The sequence below is a fragment of the Macaca thibetana genome, chromosome 2, assembly GCF_024542745.1.
Source record: "Macaca thibetana thibetana isolate TM-01 chromosome 2, ASM2454274v1, whole genome shotgun sequence".
NCBI lineage: Eukaryota > Metazoa > Chordata > Mammalia > Primates > Cercopithecidae > Macaca > Macaca thibetana.
In genome coordinates this window covers 115,573,475-115,599,993 of record NC_065579.1, presented here as the reverse complement: position 1 = coordinate 115,599,993, position 26,519 = coordinate 115,573,475, and the positions used below count along the sequence as shown (strand labels likewise).

The window sequence follows — 26,519 nt, the reverse complement described above, 5'->3', positions numbered from 1 at the left end:
TACATTAAGACAATAGCATGGATTCCTATCATAAGACACTATATGATTATGGTGAGACCAAAGGCCTGTTTAAAACCAGTCCTACCACCTGTCCCCTTCAACCTTCTCAGGAACCTTCAGCACTGGTTACGCTTTCTCTTCTACACTCACTCTGCATCTTAAATAGATCTTCTCCATTATCTTGATACATACTCAGCTTTTTTTCTGTTTAAAAACTATACAAACAAACCCTCTTCCAGCGCTTTGTCCTTTAGTTGCCACTCTTTCCTCCCCAATCGCAGCCAATCTTATCTAGGATTGTCTTTACTCATTGTCTTTGTTTAATGACTTCTACTTCTGTCTTAACCAATTCCAAACTGAATTCTGCCTCCATCAATCCACAAAACAGTTCCTGCTGAGTTCCTCATGACCTTCATATTGGGCTTTTTTAAGGATTTATATCACTTGACCTTTCTCTGAATCTTGAGGATTTTGTTTTACTTCTCTGGCAACTGTTCTGTCTCTTATGTAGGATTCATCCTCCTCAACACAACTGTTAGATGTAGAACTTGCTCACAGATCAGTCCTAGGGCCTTTTGTCTTTCTGCTTATACTGACTCCCTGGACAGTTGCATCCATATTCACAACTGCAGTTGCTTCCTACTTACAGATAACTTACCACTCTCAGGCCTCCCCTCTTAGCTACAGACTCATCTACCCAACTGCTTACCTGGATATTTTCCTTTAGATGTCTCTAAGGCACTTCAAATTCAATGTATCCACAACCAAACTAGTGATCTCTTTTGACTCCAGATGTGGACCTTCATCCAGTGGTATTTAGTTAAGGTCCTCGTCTAATCTCAATTCACAAATTTATGAAACTGTCATAAAATTATAATTTTCGAACACATTTAAAAAATCCTATTTAATAATTGTTTTCCAACTTTAATGCATTATGGTAAGAAACCTTTACTATCTGTTGTTTGATATTCATTGAGACTAGTTTCAGGCCTACTATATGTTTAATTTCTGCTTATGTTTCATATGTACTTGTAAAGAATGTTGTGGCAGATTGCATTTTCCAAAGGTGGTCACATCAGCACATTTATCCAATCCTGTGCTTTTCTTACAGTGTAACAGACACTCCGTCTTTGAGGGGGGCAAGGCTGTTGTTCTCTTTCTTTTAGTCTGGGTGGGGGTTTGTGACTGCCCTGACTAGTGGAGTGCAGTGTAAATGGTGTTACGTGATTTCTGAGCCTAGGTCATAAAAAATACAGCTTCTGTTTGTCTCTCTCTCAGAACTTGTCTTTGGAACTCAGCCACCATATTGTGAGGAGACTCAAGCCACATGGAGAGGCCACATGGACGTATTCCAGCTGCTAGCCCTAGTTGTGGTCTCAGCTAACTCTGAGCAACAACTGGCAGATATGTGAGGGCATGAGTCTTCAGATGATCCCAGCTCCTAACTTAGATATTTGAGGGCATGAGACTTCACATGATTCCAGCCCCTGACTTTCTAGTCTCCTAGCTAAAGCCTCAGGCTTTATGTAGCATACAGAAAAGCCATCCTGCTGAACCCTGCCAGAATTCTTGATCCATAGAAACCGTGAGAGATAATAAATTCTTACTTTTATTTTTAAATATCTAATTTTTGGACAATTTGTTGTATGTCGATAAAAAATGAATATAAATACTTTCTCTTCTGTTATTGCTAACTTCAATCATGCCTAACAATAACTTATTTCCATCAGCTTTTTTTTGGTTCCTATTTCCTTGGTGTGTACTTATCCACACTTTTCAAAACTTATGTTTAAATTTGTTTCTTATAAACAACACATAGCAAGATTTTAAAACATTTGTTTTGATAAAATTTTAACAGATGTACTTACCCTGATTCCTGACACAGTTGGACTGTGTTAAAATATTTTCTTTTGTATTTTCTATTCAGCGTGTTTTCCTTTGCTTCTTTCTCCTTTCCATTTCAATGTTGTATGGAGAATCGATTGTGTTTTCTTTACTCCGTGTTGTTTCCTCTATTGATTTGGAAATTTCTATTCTTTTGGTTATTACTCTTATATGTTTTAAAATTCGGAAATAGAGCATACATGCAAAATAATTTGTGCAAGTATACATATATAGTTTAAAGAAAATAATAAACTGATTGTCTAGATGCCTCTTTCTAGGCCAAGAAACAGAGCATTACCATATTCTAGAATCCCCCTTATCCCTTTCACATATTCCATCTCCTCTCCCGCTCTCAAGATAAAGATAGCCGGAATTCTGTGTAAATTTCTTCCCTTTCTTTATTTTGTTTTGTACCACTTACAGTTTATATTCAAAAACAACACAGTATTTATTTTTGTCTTTTTGAATGTTACACAAATAGAATAATATGCATAGCTTTCTGTGACTCACTTGTTTTGTTTTACATCATATTTTGAGAGGTAGCTATGTTGATGTGGTTAACTGTTTCATTGATTTTTCAAAGTTATATAATATTGCATTCTAAGAATACATAAAAAAATGTGTTTATCATATTGCTGATAGATGTTTGGGTTGTTTTCTGTATTTTTTGCCATCCTGGCAATACTGTTGTAAACATTCTACAAGTCTCTGTGAGTACGTGTGCAAGGGCCTCTTTGGTTATATAGACAGATAAAAAAATGCTGGTTATCCTTAACAAGTTAATCAGTAGTTTTAATGCATATCTTTAATGCCTTAAGTAGTATTTCTGTCCTCCTCCTAAACAATTTATTACCCCCTTCTTTATTCCATATGATTGTGATAAACCACTCAGTTTCACTTTATTGGCAAATCCTAAAAATTGTTTTTTTTTTTACAACTAGGGCTTAATAATTATTAATCAATACCCATTACTTATTGTTAAAGTTACTAGATTTACCATCATGCTTACTAATTTCTCTGTTCACTATTGCTTCTTGTTTCTCACTCCTTCCTTCTGCGATAAATTCCCGCTTATTCAAGCGTATCTTATTTTAGTATTTCTTTTGGCAAAAGTAAACTATTGTGAGCACTGAACAATCTTTTTTTTTTTTTTTTTGAAAAGTGTTCCTATTTACCTATTGTTCTCTATTATTCTTGAATGATGGGTTTAGTATGGGCATATAATTTTTTCTTTTTTTTTTTTTTTTGAGGAAAATTTCTCTCTTGTTGCCCAGGCTGGAGTGCAGTGGTGCAATTTCAGCTCACTGCAACCTCTGCCTCCTGGGTTCAAGCAATTCTCCTGCCTCAGCCTCCTGAGAAGCTGGGATTACAGGCGCCCACCACCAAGTCCAGATAATTTTTGTATTTTTAGTAGAGACAAGGTTTCACCACATTGGCCACGCGGGTCTCAAACTCCTGACTTCAGGTGATCCGCCCACCTTGGCCTCCCAAAGTGCTGGGATTACAGGCGTGAGCCACAGTGCCTGGCCTGTTGCTTTACTTTTATTTTTGCTGATGACATGTTCTTTTGCCAGAAGTCTCTTTTTTTTTTCCCTCTCTGGTTGACTTTATTTTTATCTCTGGTGTTCTGTGGTTTCATCCTGATGTATTAAAGTATGCATTTGCTTTTATTTATCTTTTTGAGATATTGGTATACTTTTTCAAGAGAACTCATGTCGTTCATTCTAGAAACTCTACATCCATTATATTTTTATATTGGCTTTTTCTCTTTCTTTTGAACTTGGCTATATATGTGTGTGTGTGCGTGTGTATGTGTGTGTATATGTATATACACGTGTGTGTATATAGGCACATATGTATATACATATATGCACATATGTATAAATACACACACATATATGTATTTTAAATCATCATTGTATTTGTTTAGCATTTCTGTGTTTGGAGTGGAAAGGGATTCAGCCCAATCTCCATGTTATCAGATTATTAATCTCTTAGATTTCACAAATGCAATATTATACTATTTTATCAAGTATTCTCCAAACTATGTTTCTTCTAAACTCATTTGTAATCCGTGTAACTCAGGGGGAAGGAGAAATTTCTGATGCTGTCCCATAGAAGGGACTTATCTCCTGCATTAATAGTCTAAGATTTACATCTTAGCCCATAAGTCTGACCTGTTCTTTGGTGGTCATGCATCAGTGGTAATGCATTCTTTGGTGGAATAGAGGGATGTGGAGGGAAACAGTCCAGTAAGAGCTAAAACAATCCCGTAAGATATCGAAGGAAAAAAAAAGAACCATGGAAAAACTATGGTGTAGTTTTCTATCCCCAACTACTGTACCTTTCAGAGATGTTAGGACCTAGCCAAAAATGAGAGAAAGAGACATATTCCCATTACTAGTGACTACAGAGGCACCTTATGAATAAGGTTGGATGATTAAAGAACCAGCTTCATGAAACCGTAAGTTATTGCTGTTGTTTTGCAGATCTTTTGTCACATTGACTTGCGTGTGGTCAGTGCATAGTATTTATGTTTTGATCACAGAAAGCTGAAGTTAACAAGATTTGATTCGAAATGTCAAGTTGTGGCTTCCTTTGTTTTGTGAGTTTCTTCTGAGAGAAGGCTGCAGTCTACGTACAGAAAGGATGATTGTCCCTGTAAGCATGCACACATATACTTATGGAACAAGTGGTGAGGTCTATATTAGAAGGGCCATGCACCTCATATAAATGGAATAAGTATCACTAAGTGAAACATTTTCAGAGAAATGGAAATAGAACATGCAAGAAAGATGACAAAAAGAAATAAGAAAATAAAATGCTTAGTCAGATTGAGTATGTCACTCTCGTGTTTAATTTGATTTTCATCTCTTTACTTTATAAGCTGTTCCCATTCTGTTGAGGAGTTCACACTCCAAAAGATTTGACTGTAGATTTGGCCAAGGTTTGTGTGCTTCAGTTCTGGGTAGATGTGTGCACCATTTTCAGTTTCTGACTGTCTTTTTTTGGCCTCTTGTGCGGGAGGTATGAGGCACAAGTTTTATCAATGGTTTATTTGGCTAGCACCATATACCATGGCATATGGAAATTCTATTTAGAGACATGGGGAGAAAACGTTTGTTGTTTTACTCACAGACAACTCTGTCTTTCATTTTTTATCTCTTTGTAGCTTTGAAGCTCAGCAAAGAAGAGAAATCCATTGAGAACGGTCTGTAAAGGTAAGTGTATTTATTACATGGCCTTGACAAACATTGCCTTTACAACATTGATTTTTCTTTTATTCAGAGATTTAAACACTTGGACTAAAGATATAGCTGACAGGACAACTTCCTTAACCACCTGCTTGTCCTCCCTCTTAGGCAAAAGTGCTGAGCAGTAGTTAGCAGAGAGCAGGAGGAAATAAAATGATGTGTTGAGAGTAGACAAATGCGATTGTATGCTTGCTGACTTTTGCTTTCTTCTCAGCAGTTAAGACATTCCAATGGAGCTAAGTTTACTATGATTAATGCTAGATGGAAAAAGAATGCACTTGTACTACTTCTGGCCAATAGTTAAATAAAACTAGCTGGCCAAATAAAGCATTTAAAATAAAATGCAGAGTGGCATTTCAATTGGGTTGGATGAAATTTATTACGAAAGTCAGTTGTGCAGTTGCATGGAAGATCTAGTTTTGTAGAAAGAAAAGAGCCACTGAATTTGGTGTATCTAATTTCATTCCACCCAGTCACTCTGAGCCCTAAATGAATTACAGGAAATGAACTTCCAAGCTTGAAGCAATGGGAAAAGTACCTACTCGGCCTCTTGTGAAACATTACAATCAAGTTGGTTTTTACATGGAAAAATGTAATTGTTTCCTCTTTGCTAGGTATATTTATAAGCATACCTCTGTACAGCATTGTTCTTTGATTCATTGTTTAATTTCTGTTCTGCATGAAGTATTTTAATTTAAAGAATTCATTTTGGGCAATTGTAGGGCTGCAGCTTCATCAAGAGTCTTTGGTGGCCAGGGTGAAATATGCTATAATTTTACATTTGTTTTCATCATAAATTACGTTTTTGACACTTTTAGGGATTTTTCTGTCATTTTTATTACAGCAATCATAACTATGACCACTTTAGTTAAAGTTGAAAAATCATTTTGATTTACCTTATACTTTAAGTTCTTACTTCTTGACAAATCTACTTCTGGGGCTGAATTTTTCATGTTTATTTGGAGGGCAAAGAAGAATTTTACAGGGATATTGGAGAAACACCTTTTAGATAATCAAAATATGAGTTATAAAAAAAAATCCTCTTTTCTTAGGATTTGCTTTGGGGCAACTAAACTCTAGTGCATGAAAACTGGTTGGCTTGGAATTTTGCCATGATGGTTGAACATCATTGAAGAAAATACTATCTTAAGCAGTAGATAATTCTTATTTTCGGCCATATAACTACATGTCTCTAGACCGTTGAGCCACACCTTGGAATAAAGAAATACTTGATAGCTTTTAGAAATAAATGCTCATAAATAATTGGATTTAGTGGTGATGTAGCCATCTTGACAACTTTGTAATCTTTTGGCACAGATATGATGTTTCCTTTTCTCTTGGGGGATGTTTCCACACAGGCACAGTCCATTTTCTCTACTCTCAATGGAACTCTTTTGTTGAATTGGTACTCTGGAATCAGACATGGGTTTAGTCATGATTTGGCTTTTACTAGCTATTGGACTGCGGACAACTTACTCACCCTCTTAGAGTCTCAGTTTCCTGATCTGTGAAGTGGGGATAATACTGTTTTTGGCTTCATGTAGTTGTGGAGAATTAAATGAAGTATTCTGTGCCAAGGGCTTAGAAGAAGTCCTGGCCCATGATAAGTGCTCAGTAGATGTGAGCTGCTGCTGCTCTAATTAATATCATCATCATCATCAGCAGCAGCAGCACCCTTATGAATTTATTCATTATATATTTTTGTAAGTCTATTCATTTTAGAAGCTTCAGGATAATATTTCTAAAATAAGCATGTTGTTACCAAAGAAGGGAAAATTCTGCTTGGTCCTTAGGAATCAAGTGAAAAGGTAACTTTCAGGTAATATAGGAAGTGAGGCCTCTGGAAGTGAAAAAGTTATTAGGCTTTAGGTATGTAGGTATTAGGAAAACTACCTTCTTTCGTTGTCATCAATTACTAATTAATAGTCTTGAGAAATTAGGAATCTACTGCTGTTTAGCTTCTTCAAGAATTTTTAAAGAAAGCCTTGGTAAGTATAGAGAGAACCCCCTCAACCAACTTTTTTTTTGTGTGTGTGTGTTGTGTATATGTTTTTCCTTCCTAACAGCACTTTTATTTCTTTTTGAGGTAATTAGGCTAGTGGAACTGTAACCAGGGTCCCTACCCAGGGGCCTGCACCCAGCCTATGGATGGGTGTATGACCACAAGCTTGGCAAAGTAAATGCTCCTTCTTTGGAATCTGATTCTTTAGCTAAAGGATTCTCCCTTGTCCTAGATGGGCATTCTGATCTGCCAGTATGTACTATGAAACCACTGTTGCCTCCATGTCTGTTTTGGCTAGTCATGACCTCCAAACCTTATTTTCCATTCTGCTGTGGATTGGCTGAGACTCCAATATCCTTCCAATAATTCTTAAATTAGCCAATTGGTTTCTGCTGCTTGCAACTACAGAACCCTAACTGATAGTATAGTCTATTCATTAGTGAGCTAGATTTGGAATAAATATGGTATGTTTGCAGGTTTACAATTAAAATGCCACTCATTACTTTCTTTCATCATGTTTAAGTAGCTCAGTGTTTTGCAGTAGATTACAAAAGGTACAGAGTTCTTTATTAGAATCTCAAAAACGGGTTATTTTGCTGAACTTCCCAGTACTCCTGTGTTTGGTACAGGGAAGTCACTCTTGGCTGCTTCTCTTAGCTCTCAAAGAATGTATATGTATGTGGGGGTAGAGCTGGAAATGAGAAGAGAAGCAGAGAAGTCATCCCTCCCAATTTCTGGGGCCCTGGTCTCTTTGTGTCATGGGGATTGTGAAGGGACTGAGATTTTCTTCTGTTTACCCCCAGCAACCCCAAACACAACAGGTATATTCTTTAAACACTTTTCTACTTTTCCCTGAATTTTTATTTCTCCTTTGAATACTGTTCTTACCCTACTGAACACCTTCTTTTCAATGATGTGTAAAATGTGATTGAAAACTCAATTACTTCCCGTTCTGGCATTGCTTGTGGAATGGAGAATGAGAATGGAATGGGAAAGTTTTCTCTATTTCCCCTTGTGTCTTATTTGTTGACTACTTCTGTGCTCTGTGCAGTGCCTAGAACAAAACTAGTTAATTTTTTTTTTTTTTTTTAACAAGGATATCAATGTTGCACTCCTACTGTGAATAAATAGCATGACAGTATTATATGGTGGGAAGAGCCTTAGCTGGGGTATTAGGAAACATTCCTTCTAGTTTTGGCTCTGCCATTTGCTAGCTTTGTGACTCTCTGCAAGATTCCCAGTTTTCTTTAAGATCTCAGGTTCCAATCCCAGCACTTTGGGAGGCCGAGACAGGCGGATCACGAGGTCACAAGATCAAGACCATCCTGGCTAACACGGTGAAACCCCGTCTCCACTAAAAAATACAAAAAACTAGCTGGGCGAGGTGGTGGGCGCCTGTAGTCCCAGCTACTCGGGAGGCTGAGACAGGAGAATGGCGTGAACCCGGGAGGCGGAGCTTGCAGTGAGCTGAGATCCGGCCACTGCACTCCAGCCTGGGCGACAGAGCTAGACTCTGTCTCAAAAAAAAAAAAAAAAAAGAAAAGATCTCAAGTTACTCACCTGTAAAATGAGGATAACTTTTGCCCTATTTATTGCGCAGGGCTGTTTTGAGGATCACATAAAGACAATATATATGAAAGTGCTTAGTAAATTTTAACAAATGCATAACATCAGCATATTGCTATCATGCCATGAATATTTCTTAAACAGATGAAAATTTGAGGGGCTTGTTTTAGGAGGCTGAGTAGGAAAAAGAGACAAATTAACAACGATGACAACAACAACAACAACCACCACCACCACCACCCTGTATAGTGCCTGTGCTGGGTATTCATTTGTGCTTCCAGCTCCTCTCTCTTCTAAACAGCTCTGCACCAAGGGCCTAACCTCTATCGCAGGCATTTCCTGGGCTCCCTTGTTGACTGGCTTTCTCTTGTATTAGCTAGGGGAAGGAACTGGATGAAGACCTGGGAGCACGAGGCTGAAATATTCTTCCCTACTTTCTTCCCTGCAGCACTGTGGGTTGGCAATGACTGTATCCCTCTAAGGAAGGCCACGGTTCCTGTTGGGGATCTCTCTTCTGCAGATACAGCTCTTTCCACTGTCTGGTAACTGCTTCTTCCCTTTGCCCCTTTGAGTCTGGAGAGTTAATGGAATTTTTGCTAACTCCAGCACACTAGACCATCCCTTAGTGGCCTTCCCTTAACCCTACCTTCACCCCAGGTAAAGATGTCATCTCCTTCTTGCTGCGACCTTGATTGTACAAAGGAATTTTTTCTTTATATATTTTTCCACCATCCTCAGCTGAATTCAACAAATATATTTTTAGGATTTAGAGTGTGCCAGGGAAAAAGTAAGTCTTTATCGTATACTTTTAAGAAATGGACATTTTAGTGGCATAGTTGGAGATATTATATCATTTTTTTTAAAGCAAGTTTTGGTAAATTGAAAAGCTTTATATTAACCCCAGTATATAAAGAAATACCATATTGTACTTATATGCATTATGAATTACCTTTTACCTTTTATTTTTATTTTTATCAAAGCAATGTATCTAAATTGTTTACATAAAACAGCATTAAGAAGCAAATATTTAAAAACTGCAACATCTATGCCTTCTTTCTACCTCTCTCTGGATTGCTTCCCCAGAATTAGCAACTTTCTACTCTGATATTTCTGGTGTTTACCCCTCTCTTTCTAAATAATGTACTTATATTATTTTTTCCTAATTTATCAATTTTAGCAATAGCTCTCTGATCCTTTCCACTCCCACCACTTCTGATCCCCACAGCCTCCTGACATAGTTATATTATAATTTTTATTTAAATCAACAGTTAATATTTACATTATCATGATTATGTAGTTTTTTTCTACTGCTAAGCCAAATGGTATTTGTTATGTTTTCTTTGATATAAATTTTTTTGTCTTTCTTGGAATTAATATGTGCTTTTAAAAAATTTGCCTACTTTAGGCATCTACCTTATAAGGTAGGTAGTAATAGCATGTCAATTTTGTAGGTGGGTCATATTAGTATTTCCATTTTATAGATGTGGAAATTGAGACTTAAGGCTAAGTATTTTTTCCAAGGTCACATAGCTAATAAGTGTTAGAACTGGGAGAAGACACCAACCAGCCAGTCTGTTCACAGAGCCTGCCTTCTTAATCATTATATTACTTACAGATACTGTCACTTCAGTTATCCTGATGGCTACTTTAAAAAAAATTCCTGAGTTCTATCTTCAGAGATTCAAAGTCAGTGGGGCTGGGATGGAGAACCAAGAATCTGTATTGTAAAAAGCTCTACGGGTGATTCCATTGATCAGTAGGTTTGAGAACTTCTGTTTCATATCCTATCATTACTGTAATTACCATCATCACAATCATGATCATCAACATCATTATTATCTTCATCATCATCACCACCACTACCATCAGCAGTAACAAATGACTGTCTTGCTCAGTGCTCTCAGTAACTGACTAGAAATCCTGGTGTTTGTTAAAGCAGCTACATTTGACTTCATAGGTGAGATCATCACACTAGTGGGTGATTCAGTAATAATTCATCTGGCCATTTTTTAAGTTTGGCAAATGCTTTGGGAGAAATTGTGCCCCACAGAAGTAGACAAGCTTATTTTTTTCAGCTTAGCCGGTTGTTGCTTTATCTGATACAAAAGCAATGAGAACTTTGTGCCTGTACTTAACTCTGACCTTTAAGGGACTTTGTTTTTTTTTTTTCTTTTTTCCCTGAGAGTTCCTGAAATGACATCTGGGGAAATACAAAGTCATAGTGAAAGAGAAACTTTGAAGTCTTTGTTCTGTTTGATTTCCACTTCCCCACTATCACACCCCCTACTAACCACCCCCCTCGCCCCTTGCTTATGGTATTTCTTGTTTATCACGCATGAGAGAAGCAATAAAATTTGGCCTGGGGTTTTCTCATCCCTAGGTGTGAAATTATTTCAGAACTATAATAATAATACTTTGCATTTGTATAGTGCTTTTATTTGAAGATCTAAAAGTGTTCCTTTGGTGTTAATAGAGCTTCCCATCACCCTCTGAAGTAGGTAAGTATTATTAGAGGATATTTCCTTCAAGAACATTTTCACTTTACATCCCACATGTGATTTGAAAATGCTTGTGTATTATTTGGGAATCTCAACTCTTTAAAGTGCCATACATATAAGGCAATTCTTTTATTTATATTCAATCTTCATTAATGCCCAGAACATTGAGGGAAATACAGCAATTCTTCATAAATGAGTGTGGCATTATTTAGAAAGTATTAAAAGCAGTTTGGTATTGCCTTTTATTGGAATGTTTTGAAAATATTTAATAATGCTCATTAGCTACAGAACTATCTGTTGTACAGTTAGTTTTCCTTTTTTTAAGGTGGCAGGATTTGCAGGAAGGAAAATATTAAAAAATTAGTGGTGTTAGAACCCAATCCTCCAAAGTATGGTACCTTAGCATGCTGAGTACTTTAAACTGAAGGAAATACATTGGAAAGCCCTCAGAACCAAGGTCTTTCTGGCAGTCTGCCATCATCCTGTTTCCTACTTCTCTTCCACCCCTTAAGCAAGTCATATAAACCAGAATTCCTCTTCCCTAAGGTGGGTCATAGAAACTAGAACGTCTCTTCCCCACAGCAAGCCGTGAAACCTAGAAAAGTCACTCTCCTCCTTCTCTCTTGAAGATCCTCATTCCATAGGGGCCCTGCTCCATACTTGGGAGAAGGAATGTTGCATAGAGAGGCCAAGAAGAATCTGAACAGTCAGGACTTGCTGGTCCCCACCACCACCCACACCACCGCCAATCTATTTTCTGTTTACAGTAGAACACACCCCTTTTGTTCTACCACATGGCTGTGCATTATTCACTGAACCTAAGCATAAAAACCATTTTCCTTGAGTCTTTGGGTCTTCATTTCTGAAGGCTGCTGTGCCACATAAAACTTTGATTAAATACATTTGTTATGCTTTTCTCTTGCTGACCTGTCTTTTGTTATAGGAGTGTCGACTATGACTCTTATGAGAGGTGAGGAAAGGTATCACACCTTTCCACCCCTACAGTGGGAACTTGGCTTGGTATTGTGGAATCCTTTGGTTGCTCATGATGTGTCGAATCAACTAAAAATACAAACTGAGTGTGCATTCTGATTTAAAGATTTCATTCTGAAAAATTGTTTTGAATGCTGCATGAATTGCAAGCATGCATACATTCGTAATTGGTTACTTTTTTTTCTCTAAATGTTGAGACGTTCTAAGTGGTATTTGGAGTGTCTACTCCCTTAAGGTCATTGATGCAAAAATGCTGCAGGTCTGTTACAGCACAAAGCATTTTTAAAAAGGCCCTCTGACCTTTAGTCCACACTGGTCACCATCAGAAGCTTCTTGTCTGTGCAGAGCTGGGTAGCCCTGTTGTATCTGTGCAAAGAAGACTGGGACCTTCACTGTGACTTCAAGGCCCCAGTAGTCATTTTCCCAGTATCCCATCACTATCCCTATCAAAAGTCCTGTCACCTGTCTAGAGTTCTGCCAGGAAGCAGGGTGCCAGATTCCACTACTTTAAGGAACTGATTCAACTTCTCTTCAATATCAGGAAAGCTCAATCCTTACTGTACTCCAACTGCCCATCTAAACAAGATCAGAGAACAACACTTTTAAGCAAAACAAAACAACCTAAATTGTCTTTATTTCAGACCTTCCTGCTAGTATCTAACACATTCCCTTCAATGAATTTAGGCTTTTTTGAAAAAGAAAAATCTTTAATGGGGACTAGATTTAGGGGATTGGGGTTTGCCTTTTAGTATCTTTTGCGTTTGAATATGCCCCGGAGACAAAGGGAAGAAGGCAAAGTCTTGAAGTTTTTGAGATGTAAAAGGGAACAATATACACAGGAGGGATAACAAAAAGTACAAATTGATATTTTAAAATTATGCTACGCCTAATTCAACACTGAGACAAGGTGATGCCTCACCATTCGTGTGGTACTTTATGACTCCCATGATAAGTGTCAGATGATCACATGATTAATCCTTTTTCTGGCATCTCAGTTGTCTTTTTTTGTAGGGAGAATTCACTGAAGACCCATCATCTAAAGATTTGGGGGAATGTGGGTGGAATTATGAATCTCTGCATCATTTTCTCCTGAGTCTTTGCTCGAAGGAGGCCACATAAATTTGCTGCTAATTATGTGAAGATGGATTTATCACTGAAGATGCCTTTGGCTGCAAATAATCAAAAAGTCAACTTGAAATGGTTCAAACAATAGGGGAATTAAAAGAAAAAAGCTCCCTGCCCTCTGCAAGTCTACCTGCTGAGTCCCATGGATGTCATGATTGATGGGAAGGCATTATAGAATCCTGGCTCCAAATGTCTGGAATCTAACTGCAATCCACTTTTCCCTAGTGCCAAGCAACTGGGGACCCACCGGGGTGCCTTTGATGGTTGTGACTGTGTAGCAGGGAGAGGATTTTGAGCACTCAGCTGTTGACAGATTGCTAAGTACTGTCAATTATTTTGTGAATTGCTCTACCAAGTTACATTTGAAAATCCACCAAATACAAACCCATCAGAATAAGAAAAATGAATTATCTCAGGGAATAAGACCTCCTGGGAGGGGGTGCAGTTTCAGGTTTTGTTAATTCAGTGGCTCAACAGTGTTACCAAAGTGCCTATTTCTTGCTCTTTTTCCTCTGCCATCTTCAGTGTGTTGACTTTGTTCTTAGACTGGCTGCCTTCATAGTTCTAAGATGGCTGCTTCCTTTTTGGGAGCCACAGGCAGACATGGCAACATCCACTGGCAAAATAAAATATATGTTTTATATGTCCCTTTTTAAAAGCAAGGAACCGTTCCTGTCAGCCCCCAGCAGGCTTCCCCTTAAGACTCATTTAGTTGATTGCAGTCCCATGCTCCTTCCTAAATCAGACACTGGCACGCGGAATGGGACTCATCCCTGGTGGCTTAGATTGGTGCTTCCCGACTTTGTTCTTGTCATGGCGCACATGGAAAATACAATTTGGCCAGCATGTTAAGCAATCAGAAGAGGCTGCTCACAGCTGGGGTGGCTGATGTGTGTGTATAGGGCATGGATGTGGGGTCTCTGGCTGCTCTGGGTCTGCCCAGCTGCCCTCGGGGCTAAAGGGATATCAAAGCAGCTGTTACCCTTTCCCTGCTTTAAACTAATCAGGTTTTATTTCTTTTCTGGGATAATCTCACCTGCCCTTGAGTACATAGCTTTGTAGAGGGAGGCCACCCTAATAAAATTGGGGCTTATGCTAGTCAGGATTCTTCAGAGAAACAGAAACAAAAGGTTATTTATTGGTTTATTTACTTATTGTGAGGTCTTGGCTTATGTGATTCTGGAAGCTGAGAAGTTCCATGATGTGCTATCTGCAAGCTGGAGACCCAGGAAAGCTGGTGGTGTAATTCAGTCCAAGTCCTAAGACCTGAGAACCAATGGAGCCAATGGCATAATCCCAGTCTGAGGGCAGGCGAAGATGAGATCAGGTATCCCAGCTCACACAGTGAAACAGAAACAGGGCAAATTTCTCCTTTCTCCTCCTTTTCTTCTGTTCAACAGACTGGATGATGGCCTTTTGTTTAAATGCTAATCTCACCCAGAGACACCCACACAGACACATCCAGAAGTAATATTTAATTTGGGCACCCCATCGCCCAGTTGAGTTGACATACAAAATTAACCAGCACAGGCTTTACCTGTAAAGTGAAAGAGGGAAATTTCTGGTTGACAGGCCCTCAGCAGCATCTGCTGTGTCAATGTTCTTGTCTTTGCATATGCACCTAATCTCCTTTTTGAATCATTAGTTCCTTAGTTTCTTATCAGGAAAGGACTAAGCCTTGCAGATTTTAAGTGCTCAATGATTATTTGTATATTGAATGAATGAATATGCACTCACCTACATGACTGACTGATGCATTCAATACTATCGATCTCCTGTAATACGCTAGGAATGTGCTGTGTGAGGTACAAGGAACATGGGCTGGGCAGATGATTTTATGCCCTAGGGGAGGAGACAGATCACAACTAGTAAACCAACAAAGCATATACAGTTAAAAGTTATGTAAATCTTATTTAGGAAACATCAAGAGGCAAAATGTAGCAGGCCTCCTCATTTGGAGTGGTCAGAGTTAATGACATTTAAGTTAAGATCTGAAAGAAGGACAAGAGGAGGGATTCAGCTTGTAATGAGTGGGGGAAGAGAGTTCAGAGTTCTGAACCTTGCAACTCTGTCTTAGGGATAATTTGTTTTCAAGAAACAATACAAAACAGTGACAAAAACGATGAAAGATGAGGCTTCTACAAGGCCACAGGATAGCTTACTCATTTGACAAAAGGTTAGACGGTGAGCTTCCTGAAGCCTTAGCCCAGGAAATGGTTGACCCTCAAAAACTAACCACAGTGGAATGGGTAAATGGAGAAACATAATCTCTCAGCATCTCCATCCTGAAGAGCAGTGGACTGTCTCAGGAGCCTCATAGCCTCTCACCTCTTCTCTCTGCAGACTGGCTTCTTTGCATATCCAGCCAGCTATGGCCACCATGCAACTCCCTGTGCCTCATTCAAGTGGGTGATAGAGACTAACTGTATTCCTGTATTCTTCCTTCCTGTATTCCACTCAGAAAGAATCTGAGTGGTTGGATGTAGTTCAGGTGTCCACCCTTGCCGGTGTCACCTGTGGCCCAGGGCACAAGGTCTACCTGGTTAGCTGCCATCTTAATTCTACTTTATCTTACTTGGCAGGACTGGGAGAGACTCTGGGTAAGTGGAGTACAGGGCAGGATTAGTGCCCCTGTTATTAATAAATGCTGCCTTTCAAGTTCTTCAACTTTAATAACACTGGAAGAGTCCCAGTGATGTAAATAACTTAGTTACCACCTGGTTTATTTAGTTGAGTACTTATACCCACTACAGGGCATTGTGTATAGCAGATGCTTAAGAAGTAGTGATGGTGATAATAACAAAATTGAATGTGAAATATGATGTAGTTCTTTCCTAATGGTGCAGGTTAATTATATTGTTTTAATGAAAATGCTTCTTTGTTTTGTGGATAAACATCTTTTCTATAAGGTTCAGTCTATGTCTTTATGTTTTTCTTTAACTCCTGCATTTTGAGAATCACAGTCTATATATTTAAATCACTTTAGAATTACTGTATTCCTATTATAAAAGTAATGCATTTGCATTTTAGAATATTTGGAAATCAGTTCAGAGAAAGAGAAGAAAATAGAAATTGCTTATAATCCTACTGCCCAGAGATGACTCCATGTGACATTTCTGGGTGCGTTTTTCCCAGTTAGTTCTTTATGTAGGCATGTTTTTTAAGAAAATGGCACATACTGCTTTTTCCATTCAACTTTATATTGTGAGCATTAAGAATTCTCCTACTGCATCCTCATCTCCTGCTGCACTGTATTCTGTCATGTGGATAGAAGGTACCGAAGTGAATGTACAGATTTGGAAAGCACCTCTGCTGCTGAATGGGATCCTGAGGCTGGAATGGATTGGAATGCTGACCCTGAGGTTTGTGTAGCAGTATAGATACTGCCTGACTGACTTCAGGAAGAGCAGTGTGATTGTGGAATTTGGTCAGAAATTAAGTTCGTATGATAATGATCACTTGTGTCTGTTTGGCCACTGCTTTCCTGAGGATAATTTGAATGAAGCTCATTGACTATTCTGCAAGGAGGATGGCTCAGCTTGAGCATCCCTGTAAGGAAAATAATCAATGTCTCCCTCAGGGTTCTGGGAAGCTTCTTTGCTGCTCAGGTTGAGGTGGCCTCTGCAGTCTGTGCTTGCTTCTCCCGATAAAGCAAATTGCAAGCATGCCAAATTGCTTTGCTCCAGCTTAACCCTATCCAGAATGAATCCATAAATGCTACAAAAGGAAAGCTTATGAACATATGCTACACAGAACTTAGAAAATGTCCTGCCTACTTAATCCTTTTCCTACTTCAGGGGGGAAAAAAGTCTATTTATACTTGAACTGAGAATTGAGGGATCACAAAAATGAAGATTGGATGCCAAGCTAGGAATCACCAGTTGTGTTTTCTCATTTCCCTTAGAGCCACAGGTTGATTTTTCAATACAGCTGTGTCAGTGGGGAAATGTGCTGTTCTTTCTAGAGTTCTTAGATTCACTCCCAATTATGTGAATGTGTCTAACTGCCTTTTGAGGAAATGTGAAATCCCTTGTTTAAACACAGGGTGTTCATTAAAGTGGATTCTGTGGTCTAGAGGCCACCTCTTGAGGTCACTGCCGCTCACCTTCTCCCATGACTCTACATTTAGATGATCGTAGATGGAAAAGGGCACTTCTCCACTTGTGTGTTATTGGATGGATTATTCTACGGAGAGATGGGTGGAATCACAGTAGATGTGCACTAGCTCAGAGGGTTGGGAACTTGCCCTGGCACTTAGAATGCATGCTGGCCCTTCTGGTTCAAGACGATTCACCTGCAAAATAGTTGATCTTTTTCCTTGCTGGCATATTTGTTCACAGACATCCACAGAAGCTGTTGTGGAAAACTTTCTGACCCTGAAGCACCTCAAAGTTTTGATCCCATGCTCCTTGCTGTGAGTCATCCCTCACTGGAGCTCTGGAAGACTCTCTAGCAGGTCAGCTTTGGTTGGCTTCAGCCTCCCCATCTCAAGGAAGTCAATGCAGTTTTCCTGCCTGTGTCTTATTTAATGTATGTCTGTATCTTCCAGCTGTCTTGGAATGGGGGTCTAAGGGGCCATTCAGTTTGACACCAAAGGCACTGTGTGTGTATAGCCAGTCATAATGAATAACTGTAAACATGAGTAGATGACTGCCCAAAGGGGGTGTTAGCCGAGAGGTGTGTGAATCTGCTTGGAGGGGCAACAGCTGAGATGTCAGAGTAGTTTACCATCTCCTGGGTAGAGGCACTGGGGGAATATTCTCTGTCTGAAAGATATTATAGGCATCAGGTCCCGGATTTCCCTTCCTGTGGCTGCAGGTGCTCATCTTTCTGATTTAGAAATGAGGGAAGCTCTGTCAGTATTACAAGTATAGGAGATTCAGACTGAGAAAGAAGTAAAAATGGAGGGCCCTTCAAAATGGGAGTGAATTGTGGTCATCATCAACCCAGGATACATTTGAAATGGTGCATTTATGACCAACAGTTGCCCACGATGCTTTGCCCATTAATGCCACTGAGACCTGCTAACCTGCTCCATTTTCTTTGTAAACATGAAAAACCCTGATACTGGCAAACAGGGAAGTTATGAGGCCAGCAGAATGAAAGCATGTGATGTGCCACTGTGGACCACTATTCCACTGGTATTTATCATGGCATTGTGATCTGGTCCAAAAATGTAGCTGGCTTTTGGCTTTTGATACACTATAGTCACTTTTCTTTAAATCTCTCATTTAATCTTTATCACAACTCATGGGGCAGATGTTGTTCTTCAGTATTTAACGAGTAAGGGAACAGATGTTCAGAGACGTTAGGTAAGTTGACCAAGATTGCACAGTTTGTAACAAGGAGGCATTTTAAGACACAGAGTGCAACAAATCTTTTGACCAGGCAAGGGGAGAAGAACCTGTCATTTCTCTGAAAAGGCAGCAGGATGCTAATGGATTTGTGCTGTGTTCCTTGGTAACTTTAGATGAGGTTGGGATAATTTGGGGACATACCTTAGGCAAGCAGGTGCTTCTTTCTGCAAAGCTGATCTGTTTTCATTCATTCATTCATTCATTCATTCATTCATTCATTCACTTGTGGTTGATGCATTCAGATTCACTTACTCACTTTTTCTGTAAATTGGGCACTTGTTTTGCTGAGAGCCAGGTGTTAAGAGCAGTAGAAAGATGATGAGAGAATTGAGAATCTGATTGGAGAGAAGGATACCCAGAGAGAGCTAGAGCATAACAGCACTATGTGGCAAATATGGCAAGAAGCAACAGAATTCAGGAGCATGTTCCAGGAGTCCTTGGAGTGACCTCTAGGTACTGTGTCTCCCCACATTGGGAATCCCAGTTAGTATTCCAGATATCTGTATCTCAGCACAGGGACTGGCATTTGGTTTGCACTGTCAGCCACAATGAAGAGACCTATTAACAGCTTGTGATTTCTTTGTGATGGATAATTTGTGAGCTCAGATGTGGATGTCTAAAAGAGATGGTGCGTAGAAGTAGAAGGGCCTTCAAATCAAACAGTACAGAGGACTTCCTCTATGACATATTCAGGGACAGCCCCAGATATAAATAATCATGAAGTGGGCTACTGTCTGCTCTTTTGTACCCTCGCTTCTCATAGCTTGTGACATCCAACCCCACCCCCCTTACCCCCATCCTGAATACATGCTGCTTCAGGTTCTCAGGGCCTTGCCTACCTCTTTTGGTGTTGAGAATTCTGTCATTCATTTACTCTCTAGTATTAATTTAAACCAGTTTGTTACAGTATTCCATGTGGTACGTGAGATGAGATGAATGAATACATTTTTGGTTAGTCACATGAAATCTTTTCAGTTTCTTTCTATTTATGGCAAGTGATATTGGCTGTGTACAATATGTATACCAGTGACATTGGATATTTACAGTGGGGATATAAAATTGCCTTCTTCAAAAAGTCAATTTAGACTGGCAAAATTGAGTTGATTTAAAGAGAAATGTTGTATTAATATAGAACATTGGCTCATAGATATTATACAAATCATGAAAGGAGTATGTAAATAACTGAACTTTTGGAACAATTGTGTCATTTTATCCGGTTATGTATGCATTTCATACTTTAACTGTGGAATACAATGTTTTGTCTCTTAAGAAGAGAATTTAATTGATCAAGGTGGGGAGAGCACCTCTGAAATCCTCTTCAGAGATGGCCACCTGCCCATCAGGACTGTGATTCACCCATGTTACCCATGACTCACGCCACATCAGGCTTTCTCTTTCAGTTAATGGTTATACTTCAGAGAAAGTGATTTCCCCTTCAGAGTATCCAATTTCACATGACTATGAAGCATGTAGCCCCACGATCCTTTCTCATTAAATGCTTATATGGCCATGGACTAATGCTGGTTAGAGGATATAAACCAGACTTGGTATCTCCAGCAGCCAGAAATAATAATAACAACCATCTAACCACACACTTATATAACAGAAATGTAATAGAATAAATAGAATATTTATTTCATGTATGAAAAATAGTACTGGAATCTATTCCTGAACCATTTTTTCTAAGGGATAGGAAAAATTGTCAAAACAAAGAGAGATTTTTCTCTGAGAATAGTAATTAGGCTAGGAAAGAGACACATTACTGCAATTATAAGTTGGCCCTATGTGGCAAGATTCAGGGGCTTGCTAGCATTAGACGACTTGGACTACGTGGTAGATTTTTTTGGTCTTTGGGTCTGTCTTTAGGCAGAGCCAGGAGAGGGAACCCAGGGAATATAAGAGCAGCCTGTGATGCTGGAATTAAATGAAACTTGTTGGTAATCTGGACATAACAGGCCAGGTGACATCCTGGGCTCCCTTCAGCCCTGTGATTTGGGATGATTGTTCTTTTCCCCACCAGTTCCACAATATATTTGTTTGTGTGCTTCCTTCAAGTATCAGAAGGAACACCCATTCTTAAAGGTCTGTTGTATTGTCTTTTCCTAAATACAGTGGAGAAGTATTACTACACAAAGTTAATTTTTCATCCTTCTTGTAGATGCAAATATTGATGTTTTCACAGTATATATTTGTATATTTATTTGCTATAGCCTCTTAACTGTTGATATTCAAGAGACAGGAAAAAAATAATGTTACTATTTTTGCCATTATTGATCATTACTTGGCTGGGATTTTATCCAGTTTGGGAGCTAAATTCTTCTTTCCATTGACAAAGAACAATTAATTGCCTTCAGATAATTTAGGTTTCTATGTCCCCAGTATATGATTTGTCAAGCTAAGAATATTACTTTAACTTCAGAATGTTTACTTTCCTTGTATTTGGTATGAGTGAGGGAAAATAATCCAAACATTTAAATTCCTTGTCTTTATTTTTTAGTGGAAAAAACAATGGAGATAAATGTACTTGAAATGCATATATTTAATAAAAATATTAAATTGATAATTTAAAGGAACTCAGGCCTAAAATGATAACTATCATTAACTGTCCCCCACTCCACATCAAGATTGACTGGTAAAGCAAATCGTTAAGCAGTTCCCATGCTCTTTCTATAATTTGGCTAGGTGCTGGGCATATATATATAGCTGTTAACATCCTTGATAAGGTCCCTCCCCCATAGTTCTTATCTAGCTTTAAATAAAAGCAGGGCAATTAAATCAATTAATACTTTGCTTGGTACTTTTCTGTGACCGAATCAACTTATTTTTTGAAGTAGCATCAGTTTTATTCAGACAACTGCACAAACATAACCTCAGAATTTAGTCTTGGAAGACGCGCAAAATGCATTTCAAGTCTGTGCTCCCTAAACGCGGAACTGGAGAAGAGGAACTGAGTTGGAACCCCCATGGTCTTCACATTTCTCATTTATGGAAACTGAAAACAAAACTAGGTCTAACCTACTATTATTTAATATATTGTTGAGAGGGTAAAAAGGAAAATCTATTTAGCATATTATCTTCTGACTTCCTGTAAAGTGAAATAAACCTAATCAGTACTGGTGTTTCTAAAAACGTATCAAGTGTTTACATTTTAAACGCAATTGTTAATGAGCTGTTATTATGAAAGTTCACCACATTGCTCTAAATCACTTGCTGAGCCAGCCGTCAGAGGCTTACATCCCAGCAAACATTTTCTGGAATTTGCAGGGCACAATTATGATTGACTACAGATCTCCTCACAATTTCATTACAGGAATTAATATAGTGAATTGCTATATAAATTGATACCGTGAGGGAAGGGCACGCTAAGAGGTTTTAACAAGACTGTCAGTGGCTCAATAATTTGCAAAGTCAAGCTTCTCAGTGTTTTCAGACTGCCCACCCTCTTTCTCAGTGTATCTTCTTCTTGGTCTAGTTAGCAAACTGTGAAAGGGAGAGAATGGTTGTTTTTGTCAATTTTCTGTAGAAGCATAACATGCTATAGGATTTGTATACTTGTAAATCCAAGTTGTACATCTTGATGAATTTTCCCAAAGTCATCATGCGTAAGGAACCAGCATCTAGAATAAGAGGTAGAACATGACCCTCTCATGCCATCTTCCACTCACTACCATGCTTGCTTCCACTGAAGCTGTCACTATCTTGACTCATCTGAGATTGGTTTTACCATGTTTTTGAATTTGTGTGTGTGTCTTTTTTTTTTTTTTTTTTTTAGATAGGGTCTTGCTCTGTCACCCAGACTGGAGTGCAGTGGCACAATTATAGCTCACAGCGGCCTTGACTTTCTGGGCTCAGGTGATCCTCCCGTCTTAGCCTCCTAAGTAGCTAGGGCCACAGGTATGCACCACCACACCTGGTTAATTTTGTTTTTTATAAGAGACAGAGTCTCATTATGTTGCCCAGGCTGGTCTTGAATCCCTGTCCTCAAGCAGTCCTCTCACCTTAGCCACCAAAGTGTTGGGATTACAGATGTGAACCTGGACTAATTTTATATAATAAATAGAAACATATGGTATGAGCTTCTTTGTGTGTGGCATATTTTGCTCAACATTGTTTGTGAAATTTGGAATGATTGATCTTTTTGTGTTTAAATTTAAGAAATAATGTAGGCTTGGCTGGGCGTGGTGGCTCACACCTGTAATCCCAGCACTTTGGGAGGCTGAGGTGGGCGGATCACGAGGGCAGGAGATCAAGACCATCCTGGCCAACATGGTGAAACCCCATCTCTACTAAAAATACAAAAATTAGCCAGGCGTGGTGGCGCATGCCTGTAGTCCCAGCTACTCAGGAGGCTGAGGCAGGAGAATTGCTTGAACCCAGGAGGTGGAGGCTGCAGTGAGCCAAGATTGCAGTGCTGCACTCCAGCCTGGGCAACAGAGCAAGACTCCGTCTCAAAAAAAAAAAAGAAAGAAAGAAAGAAAGAAAAAGAAATAGTGTAGGCTCGTGGATGTCAAATGAAATCACAGGGTGGAAAAATACTTTGGAAACTTTATAGTGCCTTGCAAATCTAGCCATGGCATGGCTAACTGAGAATCTGAGAGTAGTCCGGAGTGTTTTCATGTGTTTGGAGAAAAAATTGGTGTCATTGAATTATTAATGACTGTCAGCCACACCATTTGTATGTGCAAATTTGACAGTGATTTGCACCAGATAACTCATTTATATCCTAACAGATAAAATGGTAAGATTTTCAGATACCAGAGTTCCAAAGGTCATCTTAGAAATGTACTCCCTGAGGTTTATTCTTGTACAGGTTAGTGGACAATTTTTTATAATTGACTAATTAAATGGAGGCTAGAGTATATTTGAACCTAAGGCTCTATCTTAATGTTTCTACCTTTTTCTATTTAATTGCATTAACCATGTGAATAATCTATAATTACAACATTTTTTTCTTCAGTGTCACACTATACATAAAATTTGGCTTACAAACCAAACTACATACTAGATTACTATCTTCTGGAAGGCCACATACGTAATGGTTTTCTTGAAAAGAACACCTCTTACCCCCAGTGCCCACCACCTCACCCCATCAAATCCAAATTAACCATCTTCTCAGCAACACATTGCAGAGGTTAAGAACATGAGGTGGCATCTGTTGGGTGTGCCTTGATAAGCCTCCCTTCAACCTCTGATATGAGGCTAACGGTAGCACCTCTCACCAAAGGTTGTTGGGAGTCCAGTAATACAGAGAATGAAACCCAGTGCCTGGCACAATCTAAACACTCAATAAATGCCAGTTAGTATTGTTATTAGCATTCCCTTTTATAATTGCCCCTCTTAACACATAGGGATTTCATGATTAACATCAAGCAGGTGGTCCTAAGAAGAATTCTTTCTTAAACTTTAAATGAAAACAAAACTTCCTCTGCCATCCTTCAAGTGACACAGACTCATTTAAACACCATCCAGACCAATGGGATGCATCACTGATAGATTTTTTATTTTTATTTTTACAGAACAACAAAAAAAAAAACCCCCAGAAAGTGTTGGTATTTTAATGCTGGAGCAAACGTGGTATCATTTTTCAATGTCTATCTGATGACAATCTGGTTATTAGGTTGTCAGAATTTTTTGACAAAATGTAGTGTTGGACTACCTAATTACATTGCTTCAGAGTCCAGTGGGGCTGCGGATCTGTTTTCTAATAATTTTTGGCCGGGGTTGTTTTGTTAAAGGCAAACGTATCAGTCATGTGAGATAGGTTTGCTTTTTATGTTTCCTAGTCTAAACATGAAAAATCCACTTAGGCCTGCTATTGTGGAGAGCAGTAATAATACACCGTTCTTCTCAGAACCCAGATGTCCCATTCATCTGAAAGTTTTAAGTCACTGGGGAGAAATGTCAAAGAGCCAGAAGTTCTGCAGGTTTTATTTTATTTTATATTTCGGTATTGGAAAATACATAATGAAATCAGCATTCTTAGAAATATACATTTAAAGTAACTTTTTATAGCCCCCTCCCCAACCTTTATTTTGTATTTTGAAAGATCAGGAGCTTTTTTTGTAGACTGAAAACTTGTGCAGTGGAGAGTACAAACTAAGAAGTATTTTTACATACCTTCCCTTGTATCAGGCAGACTCAGGTTTAGTGGAGTTGGAAGCTCCTACAGTTTGGGAGGTCCTCTTTAAGAAAAAGAGGAAAAGATTATGAATACAAAATTGGATGCAAAGGTGAGTATTTATTTCAAAATGATTCAGTTAAATCACGTGGTTCCCTTTCTTTCAAGATCTCTTTGCCACAAATGCTTACAGAGAAATGTCTCTTCATGTTTCCTCCCAGCTGGAACATGGACTCCCAAGGACTCTCGGCACTCCGAGGGCCCATGCAACAGGGACCCTGAAGTTTAAACTTCACCAGCATCATGCCAGTTCTTCTCTGTCTCTTTGCATATGCTGCTGGATTAGTGAGAATATAACTGGTTAGATGACATCTAGAAAGCTAGAGAAGACATTTAGTTGGAATTAGCTGTGAAATTGAGTTTCAAGTTAACCGCAAGGTAGATATTGCAGATTCCTAAGTGAATTGGGAGACTAAAAAATCTTTATAAAGTATAAAGCTTTAAAAATAGTTATCAAAAAGTGGAATAATTCCAGGATACATAACTTCTCTGCATAAGTTGTTGCAGTGAAAGATTCATTAGAAAAATGTAACAATAAAAAGAAGAGGTATCAATGTTTTCCAGAAAGCTGTATTTCCTGAGGTGTTTAATTTTTTGTATGTCTCACACAGTGAGTTTCCTGGTGGCAGAACAACATCTAGCCTTGACATCTGGTGTAAATCTTTATGCTCTCTTTGGAATAAAATGATTGCAGCACTTTCTATCAGTGGGGCACGAATTGCTGATATGTTATTTGATGGATCCAAGCATATCAATTGTCTTTGTCACCAAGAGCCTCGATGGCTGAAACTCCGGAGATAGTTATTCAAGGAAGAGTTTCAGTCCTTGGCCATGGGATGCCCCACAACCCAGAGAACCCTCAAACCCACATCAGCCCTTTGATTCTGTATGTTCATCACTTTTCTATTTACTTATTGCCACTTTGTTGAATGTTTTGAGATACTAATGTTTGTCAATTATGATTTGCTTATGCAAAGATGAGAAAAGATCTTGGCTACTGCTTTATCTGTCTACTTCCAAGGCATGTCAAAAGCCCACTAGTTTTGGAACTTAGATTAGTTATCTGTTGTCTTAGTCTGTTTGTGCTGCTATAAGCAAAATACCACAGACTTGATCATTTGTAAACTGCAGAAATTTGTCAGAGTTCTGGAGACTGAGAAGTCCAAGACAATACACCAGTAGGATTGGTGTCTGTTGAGGGCTGCTCTCTGATTCCAAGATGGTGCTTTGTTGCTGCATCCTCTGGAGGGAAGTACACCATGTCCTCACATGGCAGGAGGCACAGATGGGCAAGAGAGTACTCCTTTTGACCTCAAGCCCTTTTATAAGGGTGCTAATCCTGGTCATAAGAGCCTCGCCCTCATGACTTAATCACTTCCCAAGGACCACATCTCCCAATACTGTTGCACTGGGGCTTAAGTTTCAACAATTTAATTAATTATTAATTAATTTAATTTTGGAAGGGACACCATCATTCAAACCACAGCACCTACGTTGTAAGGTCAAGCTAAGTTGATGGTATATGTCATGTGTTCACTATTTAACGAAGACTTTCCTAGAGCTCAGTCTGGTGACTTTGATGGGGGAGGTGGTCAAGCTGGCATCTGGGTGGAAGATGGATGTTGAAAGTGGCAGAAATGGACAAAGGGATTTTAGGAGAGT

General features: G+C 38.9%; 1 protein-coding gene across 4 annotated transcripts in view; it reads left to right on the top strand.

Annotated features, from left to right (window-relative positions):
* FHIT (fragile histidine triad diadenosine triphosphatase) overlaps positions 1–26,519 on the top strand; it is a 1,489,770-nt gene that overhangs the window by 31,808 nt on the left and 1,431,443 nt on the right. For all 4 annotated transcript variants that reach the window (XM_050781267.1, XM_050781268.1, XM_050781270.1 and 1 more), the window contains exon 2: positions 5,057–5,105. The gene's annotated coding sequence lies outside the window, so the exon portion shown is untranslated. The remainder of the gene's footprint in view (positions 1–5,056; positions 5,106–26,519) is intronic.